Source organism: Leptinotarsa decemlineata, unplaced genomic scaffold (genome assembly GCF_025532065.1).
Source record: "Leptinotarsa decemlineata unplaced genomic scaffold, Ldec_3_MD MMD2_tig00026282_RagTag_RagTag, whole genome shotgun sequence".
Taxonomy (NCBI): domain Eukaryota; kingdom Metazoa; phylum Arthropoda; class Insecta; order Coleoptera; family Chrysomelidae; genus Leptinotarsa; species Leptinotarsa decemlineata.
Window position 1 is genome coordinate 17,588,271 of NW_027412668.1, and position 21,406 is coordinate 17,609,676.

The window sequence follows — 21,406 nt, forward strand, 5'->3', positions numbered from 1 at the left end:
ATGGTTTGGAGTCATTGCATCAGAATCATTTGCATCATTTGATACGTGCGTCAGAGACGGGAGTTCAAAATGTTCTCTATTTGTCCTCAAGATATATTTTTGGGTATATCTTTCCCTAAAAATTTCTTTCAAATGTTTCTTGACGGATTGTATCAAACGTTCCCATGCGCCACGCATACGCGGTGCTAACGGTGGGTTGAATGCCCATTTTGCATTTTTCAGTGTGCAATATTTTTGAATTTCCTCTTAGTCCATATTCTGAAGATTTTCTGCCAGTTCCGCTCCCGCTCCATTGAAGTTTGTTCCATTATCGCTAAAAATTTCTTCTGGGAAACTTCTTCTGCACCCATATTATCTGAATACATGAATGAATGAATCCAGTAGTGGTCATATCTTGGGCTATTTCTAAGTGAAGAGCTCTTGTAACCACATAAGTAAATATTACACCATATCGTTTCTCGCGTAATCTTTTGACAGTTATTTCAATTAGTCCAAAATAGTCCACTCCGGTTTTCATAAACGGCTTCACAGTGGGTTCGAGTCAACAAATTGGCAATTGTCCCATTAGAGGTACTTTTGGAGAATTTCTTCTGTTTCGGCAAATTTGGCAATTTTCCCTAGGTTAGATCTTTTCTGTTCTGACAAGAGGTCATATCTCGAAACCGGGTTCTGCAGGTGATCAACTTGAATAATTTCAGCATGGTCCTGCTGCTGGATTAACAAGAAACATCTGCGAGACTAGGAGGAATCTTGCATAAATGTCTGTCGGATATAATTCAGTATCCAGCGTGGTTTTAGCCGGGGAAGTAATTGTTTTTCGACAGACGTTTACCACACCCTACTGGGTAGGTAGTTGGGAGAGATTATTATTTCGAAATATTCATTTCCTTATTGTAGTAACTGACTTAGTAGTGAAATTTAGTCATAATGATCTCCTGAGGACGCTAACTTGGTATGCGAAACGTGAATCGAAAGACCGTAATTTTTGTTCTGATGTCGGGAAAGTGTTTTCAATAGAATCATTTTACGCCAGAGGTTCAACTACGAACTATCACAATTCAGTTTGTTTACAGTTACTGTCACTACAGTCAATACTGTGACTCAACAAAAAACGTAAGCTACTCGTGACAAATTTCGAACAAAACAGATGTGTCGAAAAAAATTATGATAATGCAAAATTCGTGCATGTATGAGATTGAAGTTTTCTTTTCAGGTAAACTTTGTATTTGCAGAGTATTATGACGATGATTCAAATGCAAATATGTCAAAAAGTCAAAAACAATCATTTTTTGTATGAGATGATCATAAAAACGTCTTATAAAACATGTTTATATGCCCATCATTTCAGTGACGTTTGCTTAGGAATGTCATTTATACATTCGTTCACGCATGAAAAATTTGGTGGATTATTGAATCTTATAATATCACCACAGATCTATTTCTGTGAGTTGATGAAAATTCATATTTTTGTGTATTTTTCAGAAGAAAAAAAAACGCAAATAAACAAATATTTGAAGATGTAGGTATTTCTAATCCAAAATATCGTTATTTTCTGTTCATATTGAAGACATCATTTAAAGAATGGAAATTTACTATAAAACGACGTTCGCCATCAACTCAGATGATATTACCAGATGTGTTACTGCTCCTCTATCGTGCAGAATAGAAGAGGTGCAACAGTTTTCCTTCATCAAAAATAATTTCATGGTCAGTGTTTTTAGAGATGTTTTCGTTTTTAGATTGCGTGCATTTTGCCAACCACTTAGGTGAAATGTTGTGCAGTGATCAAACAGACACCAGGTTCACAATTCATCTGCTGAATTTTTCTTGAGTTCTCCCCTCATATTCAACTTACTATTTTGCTGATATAATGTTTAAAAATTCGTTGAAGAAAGAATTATACTATGTAGTGGAGAATAAAGTTTTGACACTGAATTAAGTAAACCTTCGAATTGTGTAAATAAGCACTTCAAATTTCTCGAAGAATGAAGAGAGTATCAAAAACAGTAAAAACTAATTAGATTACATGACGAGAAGTGGCGATACTTCAAGAGAAAAAAGTAAGAAACCAGGAGCCGTGTAACTTCTTGATTTTTTTCAACTCCCCGAAAAACAGCGCGGCATCGAGGACTCAATACATTTTTCCTTTCATATTTTAGTGGCATTCAAACAATACTGCTTGCTCTATTAGTACAATTATTTACTCCATCAGATTCTTCTGAACTTACTTTTCATTGACCATAAATTGCTCACCTTCATATTCTATGCATTGCTTGCAACTGTAGTCTCCGTAATACAACCTTATTTTGTTCAGGTGTCAATTGACACTATCCATTTTGAAACACCAACACAGAGCCAATATATAGTTGATGATGCTTCTTTAGTACAATCATCTGCTTCTTTGTTGCCCATGATTCCTCAGTATCCTGGCACCCAGTCAATCAACTCCAAATCACGTTCGATATTCAGTTTTCGTTCTTTTCGAATACAAGTTTTTTCTTTCAACCATGTTCTTGAGGTAACTATTAATCTTCAACTATGAAACATGAAATTTATATCAAGAGCGTTTTCCCTGCCATATCGTCTGTGAACATCATCATATTCGTACCTCTTCAAATTCCGAATATTAATTTTTGCCCGAACCTTGAACTTAGTCATCTTATAAGATCCGATTCAAAAGTATCTCCAATACTACTGTTGGTGTAGTTCGCATTGCTTCCATTATCACCAAACAGGTTTGGAGCAAGCACCCCGCCTACTTGTTGATAATGATCGCCAATCAGACAATGTATAAATTATCATGGGTACATTCACCTTTTTCAAATACATCACGTCTGGTTTCAGCTCCCATATCTGTATGTAAGTGCATCTAGTCAGAACCAGGGTTACCTCCGTTTTCTTTTCCTGTCTCAATGTTGGTTCCAGATGAGTCTAGGAGATGGCATCTCTCTTAGATAATAAACCACGCCCTACAATCGTCTCCCTTCACTCCGGAGTTTGAGAGCTTTCATTTCCTCTATAAAGGTCCTCTTAGTAGATGCTACTATGGTCGATTTGGAGAGATATTTTGTTTTTTCTTAGACAGGGACAAGTCGTCTTTATAGCCCAGTAACATCTATATCCATGAGGTTCCAGAAAACTACATGACAGTGATGAAAGAACTCCAAAGAATTACCCCTTGCTGAACGTGCTCATTGATGTTTCTCCCATTATGGTCGTGTATGCAAAACTTTCAATAAGATCTTGTCGATCCCTCTTCTTCTTGACGCCAGGATAATTAATTTTTTTGATTGATTTTAAGACTTCACGGTTATTATACATTATTACTGGGCAAATGTCATTTGGTACCGATGAATTGAATAGTTGAAATAATTTTAAGACCGATTTAACCTTCTCCAAATCTTTCACTTCCTTTGTCAACTTTCATTTCTCCCTGGAATGCTTCTGGGTAGCCTCTTTTGAGGCTTGTCATAAATACGGGACCTGACGTAATGAAGTTATCACCTTTATAACACAATTCAACAACTTTGAAGTATAAAATACATATAATAAATATCAGTGATCTATAATTTATAATATTATCTTCAATAAAGTATTTAAAGTAATTCGGTTTGTCATATATGTTCCTATATTAGCTAATTATCATTCAAATTTCGGAATAAATTACCCTTATTTTCAACGAATTTTTCGAAGACTTCTACCGTTGTCATTCATTCACCGCTTTTCAGAAAATTACATCACAATATACCATCGAAAATACTATTGAGTAATGGTAAATTTCATTGATAACTTACTGGCATCCGATAAAAGTAAAAGTAACGAAAACAAAATGAACAAGAACATATGCCCTCGTAACAGATGCTTGCTTGACCCCACATTGCAAATGTTCCGCTTCAATTAAAAACCACCTCGGTTCATGGAAGTTACGTGAAAACTGGCAAATATTACTTCTGTTATTTTTCTCTTATCGCAATAGTGTTTTCTGTTTATCGTTTTTAATGGAACGTTTTTTCAGGTTGGTGCATAATGCATTGTAGGCATTGTGTGTGGTTTCTATTTGTAACAATACCGATAACACTAACAATCTGGAAAGAAATTTCAGTTCAGTGTAAAGAAAAGTTTTAGATTGTTATGTCACTTAGTCTGAATAACCCAAATCATTCATTTCCTACCATAATAGCAATAATACAAAGTTACTTTCAAAATCGAATTAACTTCCTAGCATAAAGATGTAAGGGTTAAGGATGTATCAATTGAATTTTTCACGAAAAATATTGAATCACCCTGTGAAGCGTTTGGTGATATGTTGAATCTTCTATCAAGTAAATTGAGAAGCAATTAATTATCAGGATTTGAAGAGGTGCCAATGATTTTGGTAAAAAAGTGCTCACCAGCAATTTATATCTCAATTTCGGTGTTTTCTTACATCTGTGTCGTTGCTTTTCGAGTTTGAAAGCCGTGGATTTCTGGAATTTCCTGACGTTTCGCTAGCGCGAGTGGCTGGCTTCTTCAGAGGTTTAACCATCACGGCTGCTGTCCGATGACTACCTTTTAGGCTTCGTAAATCGTATTTATGCCTTGTCAGGTAATCAGTTGTATTAGTACCTCTATATGTATCTGAATTTGTACCTATATTCGTACCTGCACTTGAACCTGGAACATTAAGAATCTTGCTGCCTGTTGTCCTGTTCGTTATTCTCGAATTCCTTAAAATGGGGTTCCATATTTGATTGAGATCCACCGCTTCTTCTTTTCTGTTAAAATTATACGTGTGTTTATGGATCTCTTTTGCCTCCCGTACGTCGGCTATGGTATCCCTGGTTGGGGGCAATTAGTTCTGTGTTCTCAAACAATATTATTATAAACATAGAATTCACCATGGAGATTGAGCAAGACCAACGGATAGCTTTCCTAGATGTACTGATAGAACGATGTGGTACCAGAGTAACACACAAAGTGTATCGAAAACCCACACACACAGATAGATACTTGCACGCACTATCGAACCACCATCCTAGCCAAAAGAGAGGAGTTATCTCCACTCTAACGGAACGAGCTCGGAGAATATGTGAACCAGAACATCTGGAGAGGGAACTGAAATACCTGGAAGTGACCTTGAGAGCCAATGGATACAGTGCCTCCGAGTCCAGAAGAGCCATGAGACCGAAGGGCACCACGGTTCAGAAAGCGAAAAAGAATCATATCTACCGTTTGTCCCTAGGGTCACGGATATAATTGGGAAACTATTGGGCAAACACGACATCGAAACAGTCTTCAAACCCACGAGAAAGATACAACAAAGCCTCGGCTAAAGACAAAAGAGACCCATTATCAGCAGCAGGGGTCTATCGCATTCCGTGAACTTGTGGAAAGGTATATATCGGAACCACCAAACGATCCATGGGAACAAGACTAAAAGAGCATGAAAGGAACTGCAGACTAGACAAGTCAGCTGTAGCAGAACACGCACTGAGTGAAGGAGACCACAGAATTTTGTTTGAGAACACATAACCAGTTGCCCCCAATCAGGGATACCATAGCCGACTGGTACGAGAGGCAATAGAGATCCACAACACGGATAATTCTAACAGAAAAGAAGAAGCGGTGAAACTCAATCAAATGTGTATCCCCATTTTAAGGAATTCGAGAATAACGAACAGGACAACAGGCAGCAAGATTGTTAATGTTCCAGGTTCAAGTGCAGGTACGAATTCAGGTACAAATTCAGGTAAAACCATCTTTTCTTACATCTATTGAAAAAAGTTTATGAGAAAAACAGCCGCCAACTCATTTGATAATTATCGCCCTGTGACGGTGCCTCGTAGGTATTGTAAGGTGCATGAAGGTATTGCTGCTTACATTGGCTCATGACTGTCATTAAAAAAAAATTAACAAATAGCCAGCATGTGTTTCTGAGTAATGAATCCATTACTACAGCACTAATGAATTGAACAAGTAATTAACTGTTATCCTGAGTCTACAGAGGAGATAGATGTCGAGCTTACGACTCCATCTGATGTCCCTGTAAATTTAGATCAGGAGCTCAAGAGCGAGTCTATAGAGGAGATGGATGTCGTGCTTACGACTCTAACTGACCTCCCTGTAAATTTAAATCACGAGTGAGAGCTTCTCAACTCTCCAACACCTGATTTAATAACTGAACCTAAAAAGTCATCTCCTCAAGAGCGGGGTACCTTATGAAACCGCCTTGCACCAAAATCTTGAGCGGCGTATGCAGAATCTGTCTCAGGTGGAGCAACAAACCCACAATCAGGTGTAGCTGATGTGCAAAAACACTCATATGGGAAGGTTGTCGCGGGTATCAAGGTGGAAATCTTGCACCTTGACTATCCGACTGCCTCATTAACGATGAAACGGCAGAGCATATACTTTGTGTCTGCCCCGCTGGGGACCGAATCAGGTTTTTACCATCTGACCTGAAAGACCACTTATCATACAAACTAATCAGCTTCGTTGAGAAGCTGGGTTTATTTGGTCAAGTGTGAATAGGTGTGAGCTACAATAAACCCTTGCGGGTTGCGGTAGAGGGTCTAATAGATACACTCACTTTGGACCTAACCTAACCTAACTGTACTGCTAGAAATGATATAGTATTGATTGTTTTTTCAGAATTTGCCTGTTTTGTCAGAATTATTCATTTACCTAATTGAGTTTTGACATGAAAAGTCAAGGGCAGAATGATGTGTTATATTTTTATATACAGTGAAGATGTAAACAGTCCTCCACTTCTTAACTTTTGAACGGAACAAGCTATGGTCGAATAAAATTAAGGTGAAATGGTACTACTTTTGGCAAAAATGGTTGTGGTTACGTGCCCTAATGTCAAAAGGGCTCCTGGTTTTGAAGGCCTCCCGAGTCTCAATCCAACATCGTTGTTTGTGAAAATCGGCCAAGCCGTTTCAAATTGACAAGCGTTTGAAATTTGCTTAAAATTTTACGTATAAATTAAAAACCTAAATAACTTTCAATTGCCACAAAATTTCAAGTAATAATTTCAAAGATTTTAACAAGTGCTTGAATTATTCACCGTTCACTTCTTGACAGAAAAAGTCGGTTTTGGATATCATTCCGAACATTATTGAATGTTTCCGGAGTAAAACTGTAACACACATCTTTTATTCTGTCCATGAGTTCCTGAAGTGGCTGCGTGACGAACAACTTAGATTTCATATACCCCCACAGAAAAAAGTCTATAGGTGTCATAACAAGTGACCTAGCTGGCCATGCAATGGGGCCATGTCGGCCTATCCACCGTCACGGAAAATTCCCGTTAAGCCATTCTCGGACAGTGCACCATCTTGTTGAAAGGTAACATCCATGGCAAATTAATTTGGGTTTATCCCAACTACTGCTTGAATACTGTGATGGATCTGACTTTGAAGCATATTCAAATACAGATGTCCAGTTATATTTTCTGCCTTAAATATTGGACCCATGATATGGTCACCCAAAATACTGGAGTTTGAGTATGACCCTCTCTGACCAATAACCCATATTCTGTATATTTACTGTTTCATTTAGAAAAAATGTACATTCATCACTGAAACAAATAGAGTTAATGTAACCACGATTTTGGGTTATGCGGTCAGACATGACCTCACAAAACTGCAGTCTTCTATCCGGATCGTCTTCTGTTGATTGATGCAGAATTTTTAATTTATATGGGTGAAATTTGTGTCTTATAAGATATTTTTTCACAGTGGTCGTAGATATGCCACAAACCATCGCTACTTAATTCTTTGTATTTTGCTGATTATTAACAAAAGCTGCCAGAACATCGATTTGCTGTTCGTCTGAAATAGATTTTCTTACAGATCCTTTTTCACTCGTTACGCAACCAGTCCTTTGAAATGTACTGACCCTTCCCTTCTCGTACCTACGAGATATTGGATTATAATTCCAATTGATATTTCTTTTGCTTCATGGTAATTACGTCTAGCTTCAGCGAAAATTAAAATTGCTTCGGTCTTTTCTTTTAAAAAACGGAAACGAGGCATTTGAAAATTATAAAGAAGTGTTGAAACCTATGAAAACTGACAGGGATCGATATGGTTAACGTCAATATTATACTGACATTGAAATGAAATGCTATTTGGAGTCTCCAGCAAAATCACTACACACAAACCACAATTCAAGATACCAATAATATGCACACCTGGCTTACCACAAAAAATTGGCTTTTCGACCAAGGTCGAGTCTCAGGCGAGGGCGCTGGCGCACCCTCCCGAATGTATCGGGGTTCGAGAATCATGTGCCCTGAGCAAGCGAAGTGAGCCAAGAATGACAGTCCTGCATCTATCCAACTAAGATTTCTGCCTTAGTGCGGCAAGCCGGTATGATTTCAAGATTCGAGAGTAGAGAGGGCATCATTCCATATTATATAATAATAATAATGATAATTATTATTATTATTATATTGTTGGCTGCACTATGGTCATAACACGTTCGTGGTAATGCAAGATGATGAAAAACTGTTTAAAATCTGTTTTTCCGTTAATCAGCTGTCGCCTCCATATGAACGACAACTCTCAGAAGTTGAGAAACTTGTGCGAGCTAAGGACTAACGAGGTCTTACCTTTCAACGTGTGATTCCTGACACGGTTGCAGAATCATCCCAGCTTCAAAGAGATGAATTCTCTAGAGAAAAATATCTGGTCGAGGCAGGAATCGAACCCACGGTCTTCCGATCGTGAGTCGGGCGCACTACCACCGCGGTCAATTCCACAGAAGAAGAGGCACTAAACAAATGTTTATTATATCTAAACTCTCTAGACCCAAAAATCCAATTCACAAATGAACGAGAAGTCCAATGGACTCTAGCATTCTTGGATGTTTTTGTGAACAGACATCAAGATGGTACATTGGGCCACAGAGTGTACAGGAAACCACAGAAGAGTACCTGAACAAAAACTCTAACCATCAGCCACAAAAAAAGAGAGGGATAATTAAAAGGTAGGTTGAGAGAGCACGACGTATTTGTGAACCTAAGAGTCTTTCTGAGTAGCTCAATCGCCTGAGAAATGTCTTCAAAGGGAATGGATACAGCGAAAAAAAATTTGAATAGATCTTACGACCCAGAGTAATCCTTTTGCCTGATCAAGGAAAAAGCTTTTGATAAAAATGTTACAGACATGATTGCGAGAATCTTGGGTAAATACGACGTGAAACCAATATCTAGGCCAACAAAAACTACCAGGCAAAGTCTTAGGTCAGCTTAGGACACTAGAAAACCTTTAGCAACGCTCGGGGTGTACCGGATCCCTTGTAGCACTCGGGCACTACGACCGTGACCACGTCTACGGCAGTAGTAGACAAAACATCCGGTAAAAACCTGCAAACCACGACCAATAAACCCGGAAAACAGCTCCGGCCGTGAAAGTTTATATTCTTTGAAATACGTGATTTCTATTCTTTCAAAATTCGTTAATTTTTTTAGCAAACTCGAGTGAATCTTGACCAACGCCGCCTCTCCTGAGTGTTTTATAGGTACTTTAAAAAAATGAGATGAACAGTTTTCATCATTCCATCGAATCTGAATCGAATTGTAGTTTCTAGTACATTGTTTGGGAGTTCTTTTGTAATGATTGGCGAAAGTAGATCATCGATCTAAAATCAGCAGTCGAGAAGACAATCAAAAGAAATAAATACAGGTTGTGAAACAAATACATCAAATATAATTGACTGCACCTTGTTTCTGAAAAACATTAAGGAACTATTCAATCGTAAATAGTGAAAAAATTCAGATTGGTCCTCATCGGTATTCGTGCCAGTGTTAGGCAGTGGAAGACGGAAATACAAATTTGTCTTTAATAACTGTTAAAAATAGTGTGTTGAATATCAAATGAAGTTGATGACTAGACGTTCTACAAAGTTTATCGACAATTTAAATAGACTGTAGTATTTAAAAGGAATAAGAATCGAAAGAATTTGAAGAATGCTCAGATTCCGCGAAACGTGGTATATAGTGTGGATGGGTAGAAATATGCAAGTTGTGTTCATTTGTTTTCAAGATTGAATTTATAGTCTATTTTACATGTACGATTCTGCAAAATTATGACTTCATACGAAATCACGTTCGAGGTTAGGACCAAAGTGAGTGGGTCTATTCGACCCTTCACCGCAATCCGCAAGGGTTTATCGTGGCTCACACCTATTCACACTCGACCATATGAACCCAGCTTCTTAACGAAGCCGATTAGTTTGTACGCTGATTGGTCTTTCAGGTCAGATGGTAAGAGTATGGCTGTGGAAAACTCTAAAAACCTGATTCGGTCCCCAGCGGGGCAGGCACAAAATATGTGCTCTGCTGTTTCATCATTTTCGAAACAGAAGCGACACACACTATCTTCCGACAGTCCGAGTCTCTGCATATGATTATTCAAATGACAGTGACCTGTAAAAAGGCCTGTTAGACACCGTAGTTCATCTCTACTTAACTGTAGTCCAACAACTGTTTGGTATCATGCTTCAAATGGTGAATAAACGCCTTGGAGCGAGCCAATCCTGGAAGATTCTGCCGAGGTTGCATTCGATTCGTAATTTCACCCAGATTGATTTACGATTTGAGCCAAGTTGCACGAAGGACAGTTTAAATTGTGGACATTTCAGTTAAATGCAAAAAGGATTTTTAAAATTCAAGCCTGGTATTTTCTCATTCTTGGAACAATGTTTTGAGTGCTTCAGAAAAGATCGTCACTGGAAAGATTCATAAGATTCAATTTTTCATTTTCGTATAAACATCTGAAGATGGTCGAAATTCAAAACAAAAATGATGCATTGAATTTTTTTTCAAAAGTCCAGATTGTTTCGCTTTGTTGAACGTTGTCACAAATTTTCATTGAATTTCAGTTATAATTGCAAATGAAGGTTTCTAGGGAAAAATGTGTGTATTGCATGAAGATATTAAACGAAATTAATTTTTCGTGGAGTTTCAATCGATCTTTTATGGATATTTTCACCTTCCACAATCTAAAAAACATGAACACTGTAATGGAGGACTTTATACTCGTAAACGTCAGTTCAACCACTCAAAAAAGATCTAAGAAATTATATGAATTCTAATCGTAACACAATCAACTATTTATATTTGCAGATAATATCAATATCAAGAAACAATTGCTTATAAGAAATATCTTAATGTTATGGCCCACAAAGTAGCTCCATTTCTATTAGTTCTCTCAAATGACTCGATATGAAAGCAGTAAAGTGCAGGTAGCCAAATTTAATTAGTGATGATTCACTCTTCCTTTCTGATGGACTTATTTCTATACTTTTGGATTTTTATCGCCTGCCTTCATAGTCTTGATAACCCGAAGAAGAGACCTAGTCATCCAGGAAAATCTACTAGCACATTCAATTTCTTTCAGCAGAAGTCTTTTTCAACGCCGGAAGCATAATTAGGAGGAAAATAACGATGAATCGTTTTTGTCAGTGGATTATTGTTAATTTTACTATCTACCAAGTACCTAATATTTTATTCCTCAATATTCACATTTGATGATTCGAAATGATAACTTTCGTTGAAGGGCTCGATTCGCGAGACGAACCATTTTTTTTTTCAAATTTCGAGTACCCCTAATAGTTTTTGAGATATTCAGCGAAAACCGAATAATTTTTTCTTGTTCAACTGAATTATTTATAATTTATGGAGTATTTGTTTGGGCAAACTTGGCTCAAATCTTAAATTTCTATTGGCGAAGTTATGAATCGAATGACATCTCAATCATAATTTTCTATGAATTTGAAATCAAATTTTGCTAAATGACAAACTCAGCCTCAGTATAAGCCTGGAATGGAAGACACGTCGTAATAGAGCAATTTATAAGGCTCACTGTGCAATTGCATCAATAAAATTGTAACCTAATTTCTGTTTTTCGATAAACTTCCTATTGAAATATTCCTTAGTGATAATTCAAAACTTTATTGATGGTGTGTAACAACCGTGTAACTGAGCTGTGTAACGGGTTCATTTTCGGTAAAGCTGTAAATAGTCTTGTATCAATTTGTTGAAGCAACCGAGACGTGAAATCGGTACTATCTCAATTATTTGAAATGAGTCGTGTTCGCAGTTTTTACATGTAACGAATGAAAGAAATAAAATCTCTCGAATGCAACACATTTAATTGTTTTTACATTTCGTGAAATCAGCAGATAGGAGTGCCCAATTTTTCGGCTCCATTCATTATTATTATTCACCTAATTTGAAATGTTCATGATATTACTACTATATTACTGAATATTGAGAACCAAATGAAAATGAATACAACAGCAATCGAAACAAAAAAATTAACAATACAAACATCCATCCATCCATCTTCATTGAACACTGCAATTGTGGATTAATAATAATGTTAGGAAGTCGAGCATCAAACTGAAGGATTTATTTCTATTAAAATGTAGTTTTTCCATCCTGAACGAAGCTTATGCATCTGCAAAGGAGCAACATTAATTGTTATTAACAGAAACTAAGCGCTCCTACTACCAAAGTGAAATATTTAATGCAAACAATCCTGAAAAAATGGCTTGGAATGTGGTATCTGATTTGACTAATCGTACGAGAAAACATTCTTTTAATAATATCTCCATCTCGCATGAAAATGAATCTGTTGAAGACCCAGAGAGAATCAGTAATTTATTTAATGAATTTTTCATAAATATGTCAATGAAACTTCTCAGTGAACATAGGCCTCAAAGGACAGCTCAACTTCTTGAACCTGAAATAATTGTGTTCAATGAGTCCCTGTTTCTGGCACCCTTTTCAGAACCCGAATTATTACAATTAATGTCGAATAAATTGAAAAATAAAGCCTCGGGGGGACCAGATGAGATTCCGTCATTTATTCTGAAGATGGTGTTACGTCACATTATTTCACCTCTATCTTATCTAGTTAATCTTTCTTTCACTTGTGGATGTTTTCCATCTTTGTTGAAAATCGGCAAAGTCATCCCAGTATACAAAAAGCAAAATCCCATTACTGTCACATCCTGCTTTTCTGAGGTTTTTGAATATTCTTACCTCCAAATACTTATGAATTTTGCGGTGTTGTCATTTTATGAAAAATTGATCAAAGCAATCAAATCAGGTTAGTGCCCTGTTGGGATCTTCTGTGTTCTCAGCAGCATGAGGTACTCTTGTCTAAATTGCACGAATATGGTATTCGTGGAATTTCACTCGACTGGATACGCAGTTTCTTGACCCACAGAAAACAGTTTGTTAGTATATCTTCCACTAAATCTTCATATCAAAATACTCTATGGGCGTTCCCCAAGACTCTGTTTTGGGGCCAATTTTATTTTTGTTCTACACGAATGACATGGATGATATCGAATCTTTTGCCAGCTTTATCAGATATGCAGAGGTCACCAATATATTTGTCTCTGACAAATGTGAAAATACCTTGAAACAAAAGTGTACAACTGTAGTTGGTAATATCATTTCATGGTGTGATCAGCAGTCTCTTTATATTAATAGTAATAAGACAAATATAATTCGATTCCACAACTACCAAAAACAATACGAAACTGTAACAATTAAAACTGATGAAATCTTGATTGAGCCTACTTCATCAGTTAAATTTCTTGAAATTACTATAGACTCTGGTGTTAACTGGAAAGAACATTGTACCAACTTGATCTCAAAATTGAACTCATTGAACAATTAATCGTATTATATCATGCACAAGTATCCTCCCGATTACGATATGGCATATGTTTCTGGGGTGTGTCCACTCGATCACCAGACGTATTTATTGCACAAAAACGCATTTTAAAAATTATTTGCGACACTTCTAGCAAAGCATCCTATAGACCGATTTTCAAGCAATCAAAAATTTCAACAATGACGAGTATTTTAATTTTAGAAATGTGTGTATACGTATACACAAATAAAAATAAGTTCACTAGAATCCAACAAGTCCATAGTTATAATACGAGGAATTGCGCTGATTTCCACATTCCCTACTGTAAAAATGTTTTATCTTCGAAATCTTATGAATATTTGAGTCTGAGGATTTTTAATATACACCTAAAGAAATAGTTAGTTCCGCCAATATTTCTATTTTCAAAACTCTCTTTAGAAAATATTTACTGGACAATGCTTTTTATGCATTGAATGAATTTTTTATTCTTTAGATCTTTAGATTATAAGTGACTATTCCTCTATGTTTTATCATCTTTGGGAAAATAAATGTATTATTATTATTGTATTATTATATAACATCTGCGAAAGAAGTGATACGTGACCTCTCATCGTATAATTTCAAGAGGCTTTTGATACATAAGAAAAAAAGGGTTCCAGAACGTTCCTTGTAGAATATCAAATTTAACTGTTTCTTCTTCGCCGGTGTGGTCATCTATATCAAAATATGCTTCTAATTGCTCAAATAAGATGATGTATGTGGTCATGTATAATTTCTCTGGACCCTAGATTTTGGGGATGGCTAACGGTGTCGAATTCTTTTTCCAGTTCAATGAAAATGTAAGGTCTACTGTTCTGTGGATGTTTTTTTTTCAAGGAAGCTATTACATCTGCTTATGACATTTTTACCGAAATATATATTGATTGATTACGGTTTCCCTTTTTATACACAGGTTTGAATATCGCATTATTAAAATGTTACAGAATCCACTATTATCTGGAAGGTCTTCACTTTTATACAATCACTGCCAGATGGGTGACTTACCTCTTTCGAAATTATTTATCAGAGATCTCATTTCCATTTCTGTCACAGGTGTGAGATGAAATAATGTATGTGGATTGAAAGAAGGATGGCTACGACCTGAGTCAGGTTTCTTCAAGATATAAGCCTTTTCATCATAATATTTGTTTGATGAATCAGACATTTTTTAATATTTTATGATTGTTCTATCGATATAGAGCTGTTGGTCTGCTTTTTTTGTTACCTAATTTTTTTATTTGTCTTAGAATTCCTAGTTTGATGCATTTGTCTATTGTTGTAATTTTGTTAGAATCCTTTGTTTTATGTAATTGTTTCTCAAAATATTTTTGTTTCACGAATTTTATCAGGTTGTTAGACGAAGCCATAATTTCAACCAAACATCGTATGTGTTTTACGCACATTTCAGTCTCCAGATACGAAAATTTTCAAATGAGCATTACAATAATAATTGGATTCCCGGCTCGCAGGATTCCAATTGGGACCAGACCCTCATATCTAAACAGTCTTCATTTTTCCAGTGAGGACGTCTTAATACACTGGTTTACAGCATCCCAATACATACTGAAGAGGAGTTCAATCCTTTGTTATATTCAGAAATGATTGATGTGATGATGTGTAATTTTTTCCACGGATTCAAAATTAAATGATTTTTATAATTGCTACTGGCTCCCTTTAACATACCCGAGACTTTTTGGAAATTAGTTTTTGATGTTTAATTACCATTCAAGAGGGAAATATTTCATGGTGAAGATATAAAAATTACTTGAAACATTCAATACATCTTTCGAACCTATAATCGTTTGATATTTGAGCTTATATCAGGGTAGCAATGTAAAATTCAATGATGGTGATAAGTTCTGCAGCTAAAAACTGCAAATTTTTTATCGAACCCGTTTAGAAAATAGAGTCATCCGGTATATGACAGCTGAAATAATAAAATCTCGTGATTTCCGAGACTCATTTGTAAGAGATATCAATTGAGCGAGCACTGTTTACTATAATGGTCAATGATCCCCGCAGGCCTGATCTGAAGCTTGCCCGTTGTAAGAACTAAACGACAAGAGTGCGCATTCCGAACGTATGCCAATGGCAATAAGGCTCAAAAATGCTGGGAGACGAATGATTTTCTTCGACCGAGGTATTACTTCGATCGCCTTACGGAGCCCCGAAGAAAACAAGATTCTCTAGTGTAGAGGTCAGCAGGAGAATACGAATGAAAGTTTTTTTATCAATTATTAGGTGCTGGGTTTGGCTGATGTTAGTATGTGGGCCAGGTGATTTCTACTTCAAAATAGATGGACATTGCTTTGTTTATATTTTCTGTCAACTAAAAACATTACAGTCTTACTGACTGATTTGCAGTTAAAATCCATTCAGGTTTAGTGAGAATGTTCAAGATGTAAAACTTTTCACTCCGTTTTCTAAAGTTTGATTGGTATTGATTGGTAAGTCAACGATTTAAATGTATCATTTTAATCTTGTATTTGTATTTTTTCGTTGTCTCGCATGTTTCGTGGATGTGCTATAAACACTAGATAGATATATGCACACGTATATATCTATTTAATTATTCATCGAATAAAATCATACAAGATTTTTCATTGATCTTTTTCGAAAGCAGTGAAAATGAAAATTTCTGGTTCATCCCAATAAATTACTAAATCCAATATATTTTTCTCAAGGAAATATATACCAATTATTTATTAGATAAGTTAGATAAGTATTATACTAGTTCTTATCCTAATGTTTTGGAAATAAGAATCTGCCTAAGTCAAAAAACCAATTAGCAGTTCTGATTCTTTTTTCTGTTTTCACTTCAAATTTTTTCTCGCAAAATGTCGAAGAAACTTAAAATTTCAAAGATATCAAAGTCGTCGATTGAATTTCCGAAAATTCGAAATAGTATGTGACACTTGATTCGAACAGTGTGTCAGACATGTGGAGTTTCCCAAGGATCAGTTCTGTGTCCTCCTTTATTCATAATCTATATAGATGATCCTTTTCCTACATTGTTTCACTTTCGCCGAAGATACAACTCTTATGACGTCCAGAAAAATGAAAGGTAATTTGGTGCGCGACATAAATCAAATTCAAATGAATGCTGACATATAGTTCAGAAGAAATAGTCTGATGTTTTACTTCAGTCACCTCTTGGGTTAAAGAACACAGTGTTAAACTCTTAAACCGCGTTTACACGCCAGTTGAGGAGTATATTGTTGGGACCAGTTGCGTGAATGTCTGAGGCCACTCCAATTGAATGAGAACTTGTTCACACGGCGAAACTATTGCCACGGCAGTTGGAGCCTTCTTCGTCTGTTGTGTCGTGTGATGAAATGAGACTCGACTGACAAAGGTAAACTGGCCCAAAACGATATATCTACTGCCCTACCACGTTCACAAGGCGCAAATTGTCAAAACATCTGCCGTGGGGGGTGTAACGGAACGGCGCCCAGTTAATTGTTCTCTGTCTACTCCTGGAGACAGTTGAATTTCAGGAACTGGCAGGGCAGTTGGCACGCCAAGTGGCTAAAAGTGTATACACGTAGCTAATAATTTTATATCAGTAAGCTGTCCTCTGTCAATTGCCTCCCCAACTGGCATCGTGTAAACGCGGCTTCAGGCATACATCTAGATGATACTTTGAACTGGTTAGAGCGCAATGAACAACTCAGCATTAAACCGTCGAGATATACCTTTCTTCTTCAGAAATTGAAAAACTTAATTTCTCAACAGGCGCTATTATCACCTTACTATGCTTTTTTCCATTCGCATATCTCATTTCGGCAATTCTCTAGGGGAATAGTACTAACGCCTGTAAACCTCATTTTCTATCGTTGAGAATTATGACTGTAAGTTCTATTTATCTGTATCAACTTTCGATAGATATTCATACAACTATATCAACACGAAACAAAAATTATGATTTCCACGATCATGAGACTAGAGGATGTAATTTGTTGAGGGCAAGTAGATTCAGACTGAAACAGTCAATTAGAAATTCTATCGATGTTAACTGCTACAATATTCTACCTCCCCATGTCGAAACGATAAATCAATATTTGCTCAGAAAGTATCTGGAAGATCTGTTGATTACAAATTGTGATTACTCTACTGACGAATATCTAGCTGCATTATCCAATGCAACACAAATTATCGGCTGAGCAGTACAATATTCATTGCATGTTAGTTACTCCTACATATTAATGTAGGTGTGCATACGTGTGTGTACATGTGAGTATGCGTGTAAATATGTATAAACAAAAACAAAAAACTTTGTTTTTTTTTTAAATTGCCTAGATATTTCTGCAATGTTTGCTTACCCCAACTTTCAATGTCTATTTTATAATCATAACTCTATATTTATATACATATCGTTTGTGAACTTACAATTTAGACTTATTTCATTTGTATTGTTATACATCTGAATAACCAATATATTATCTTACCTTACAAAGTGTACAAAGTGGTCTCCAATATCAGTTTGTTGCTACCCTGCCAATTTTCAAAGCACTTTTCGAAATGAGTAATCAAATACTATGTCGTTTTGCTAATACTTGGGAACTGACCTATCCATTTCTTCTGAGTCTCCCTAAAACACTGCAGGCTCATTAATTTATTGAGTTTTTCCAAACATTTTCCTCTAATCTTGTTCATAACGCACATTCCAATAATTTTGTTCCTTGTACTAGTTTGTACAGATCTCTTGTTGGAAGTTTGTCATGTTGTTCTGGACATAATTTGAGTTGTCTATAGATTGCTTACTTCCTGTGATCTATTGGCATGAATCATGATGAGGTGTTGCTCCTTTGCATTTTCTACAGCTTAGATCCTCAATTTGCAGCACTACCAAGTTCGAGTGTCCTCTCAATAAGCAGCATCATCAATGTATTGAGTTTCTTCGAGACTTTTCCCTTCCTAACGCACATTCCAACAATGTTATTCCCTGTACTAGTTTTCACAGATCTCCCTTGCTTGCCCCCTGTGATCTATAGCCATAAAACATGATGAGCTGTTGTTCCTTTGCATTGTCCGAAGCTGAGGTTCTCGATATACAGCACTACTAGATTCGAGTGCCCTCTCAATGAGCACTATCAGCAATGTCCAGTGAGAAGCCCATTTATTATTCTCAACAAATCCCTGCTTTGTGACAGCAGTTCTTCAATTATCTTCTTGAACGGTCCCCTCATGAAGGTTTTTTTCTGTGTGCTTTCAAGTATATTTTCCCAGTACTCTTTATGTTTCTCAATGAACCACCCCAATTGGTTCATGGATCACATATGTGGTTGAAGATTCCTGCTGACACACCCATTAGTTTTTTCATTGCCTGTGACTCCTAACTTTACGGTCACCCTGTTCAATAGTTTTCTCAGTTCTTCATAGCGTACACAAAACAAATTCGATATCTCTTTCACGCACATCCATAGGTGCAACCTGGTTGTTTAAAAATATTGATTTACTTATTTCATTAAGACCTCAAATTACTATTCCTTGTGCATTTCAAGCTTCATCCTGGAAGACTGACGTGTGTTTATCAAGTACGTAATAAAATTGTTCACGGCTTTAATCGCGAAGTTAGCGTCAAACATATTTTTGGTTGTCAACTGGTCTATGAACAATTTGAACATGTTTGCCCTAAGTTCTAAGAATCTCGGGTACTTTTCATTTTCGATAATACCACTCTCCAGTAACAGATCGCCAAGTCACATTTGAATAATAGTATTTTTTTTTCTCGATTGAATGATAGTAGATCAGTGTCAAACCATAACTTGACTTTTCTAGGTCACCAGATATTTCATCATTCAAATCATAGTCAGTTTTGCTTTGCCACAATATTGAGTATCTTCATTTTTCAATTTTCAAGAACTATAGAAGAAGAAATATAGATGGCTGAAATATATCGTTTGAAAATATTATCATCAGCATTGTTGCCACATCTACATGTAACATACATCAACTTGGAAATTTCAAATAGAATACCCTATCATCGAAATACAAATGACTTGTGTGAATCAAGTTCTTTACCTATCTCTCACCGTTTTTAAAATATTAATTATTTTGTAATTTTTTTTGGCGAAAACATGGTTTTTCCAATATTTAATATCGCATGAATTACCTGATACACCAAACTTAAATTATAGCAACATGAAGATAAGGTATGGTGGTTGTTATTTCAGAACGAAACTCAAATCTTATTTTATATAGAGTGTCTGAAAAATGCGTCTCAATTTGTATCTTTGAAAAACGACCAAAACTATTTTTTTTTCAAATGGAACACCCTGTATATTATTTAATTTTCGAATTCATCCTACCAATGTGAACAACTTTGATCAACTATATCCTATACCTATATCTGTGACCGTTTATGAGATATGGATTTTTCTATATTTTTTTGCTTCTATAAAAATATAACACTTCAAATACTAAATACGGCGAAAAATGTATTTATTGAACTCATTGAATAATGAATAATAACTTTATATTAGTTCAGAATGGTTCAATGGAATACATGAATGAAATTCCATAGTGGGTGTATGACAAACATTACAATGTTGACAGAAGAACGAACACTTTTCAAAATTAAATCGATAACAAAATCAATTCTACATTAAAAAACAAGAGATAATATTGTGAAACTAGCTTTGCAATTATTTGACATTTGATGCTGACATGACAAAAATTCAGTAGCTCAGGTGCTTCAAATGCTGACCATTCACTTGTAAACATTGATGGATTGATGTTATTATGTGATCAGTCGTGGCTCCACGGATTTCTGACGGGTCGATTTCTTCGAAGGCACATCTAACCCGATCTTTCAGTTCCTGTTTCGTATTGATAGGTGTTCTATATACTCTTTTTTAGATTTTTCCCCAGACGTAAAAATCTAGAGGAGTCATATAAGTTGATCCATCCAACTGATACCAACAATTCCGATACAAGTTCAGGGGCAAATTGTCTAGAAAATCACCCATAGTCGATGTCAGAATATCTAAATATTTTTGGGAATTCAACTGAATTAAACCTGAATTTTTGTAGGAATCCCTTTGTCTAATCAAATGGAGATTTTCTGAAGCCCAGAAGTGATTATTTCGACGATTTAATATTCCCTCACATGAAATAAATGAATATTAAATGAATTTAGAATTTTCAGATTTCGAATAATTATAATTATCCATCTTCACTGTTCAATATGACAGTCAAACTATATAAACAAGTTATTGCCAAATCCATTCTTTTGTTGTTTAAATATGATTTAGATCATAATACACCATTCCCCTTGCCGAAATTCAGTTGCGAAATTCAAAATTGTTGTTTAAAACTCTTTTGGTATTTGAGTAGATGATTGAAAATAGAGAAAGATTTCCCCATACGTATTGAATTTTTCAGCCTGATTCAATACTCAAAAGTATTTCTTGGAAAAACAATCTCAGTTTGTCAATTTTCAATCTAAAAGAGTAAATTTCCAAAGGCTCGAGACCTACGCCATTTTTGCAAAGCTAAAATTTTGAGAATGTGTGTATTATACACTCGATTATTAATTTTATTGGAACTTTCATGCTTGCATAGGAGCAAATTTTTTTAGAAATACTTCATATTTCATAAACGATCAGAGATAGGTATAGGACATAGTTGATCAAAGTTGTTCACATTGGTTGGCTGAATTCGAAAATTGAATAATATACAGGGTGTTCCATTTGAAAAAAATTAGT

General features: G+C 35.8%; 1 protein-coding gene across 2 annotated transcripts in view; it reads right to left on the bottom strand.

Moving 5' to 3' along the window:
* Myo10A (unconventional myosin 10A) overlaps nt 1-21,406 on the bottom strand; it is a 184,391-nt gene that overhangs the window by 148,768 nt on the left and 14,217 nt on the right. The window contains exon 1 of one of the 2 annotated variants that reach the window (XM_074179940.1): nt 3,795-3,929. The exons of the other annotated variant lie outside the window; for it this stretch is intronic. The gene's annotated coding sequence lies outside the window, so the exon portion shown is untranslated. Of the gene's footprint in view, nt 1-3,794; nt 3,930-21,406 lie in introns of those variants that run through there. 2 annotated transcript variants of the gene reach the window in all.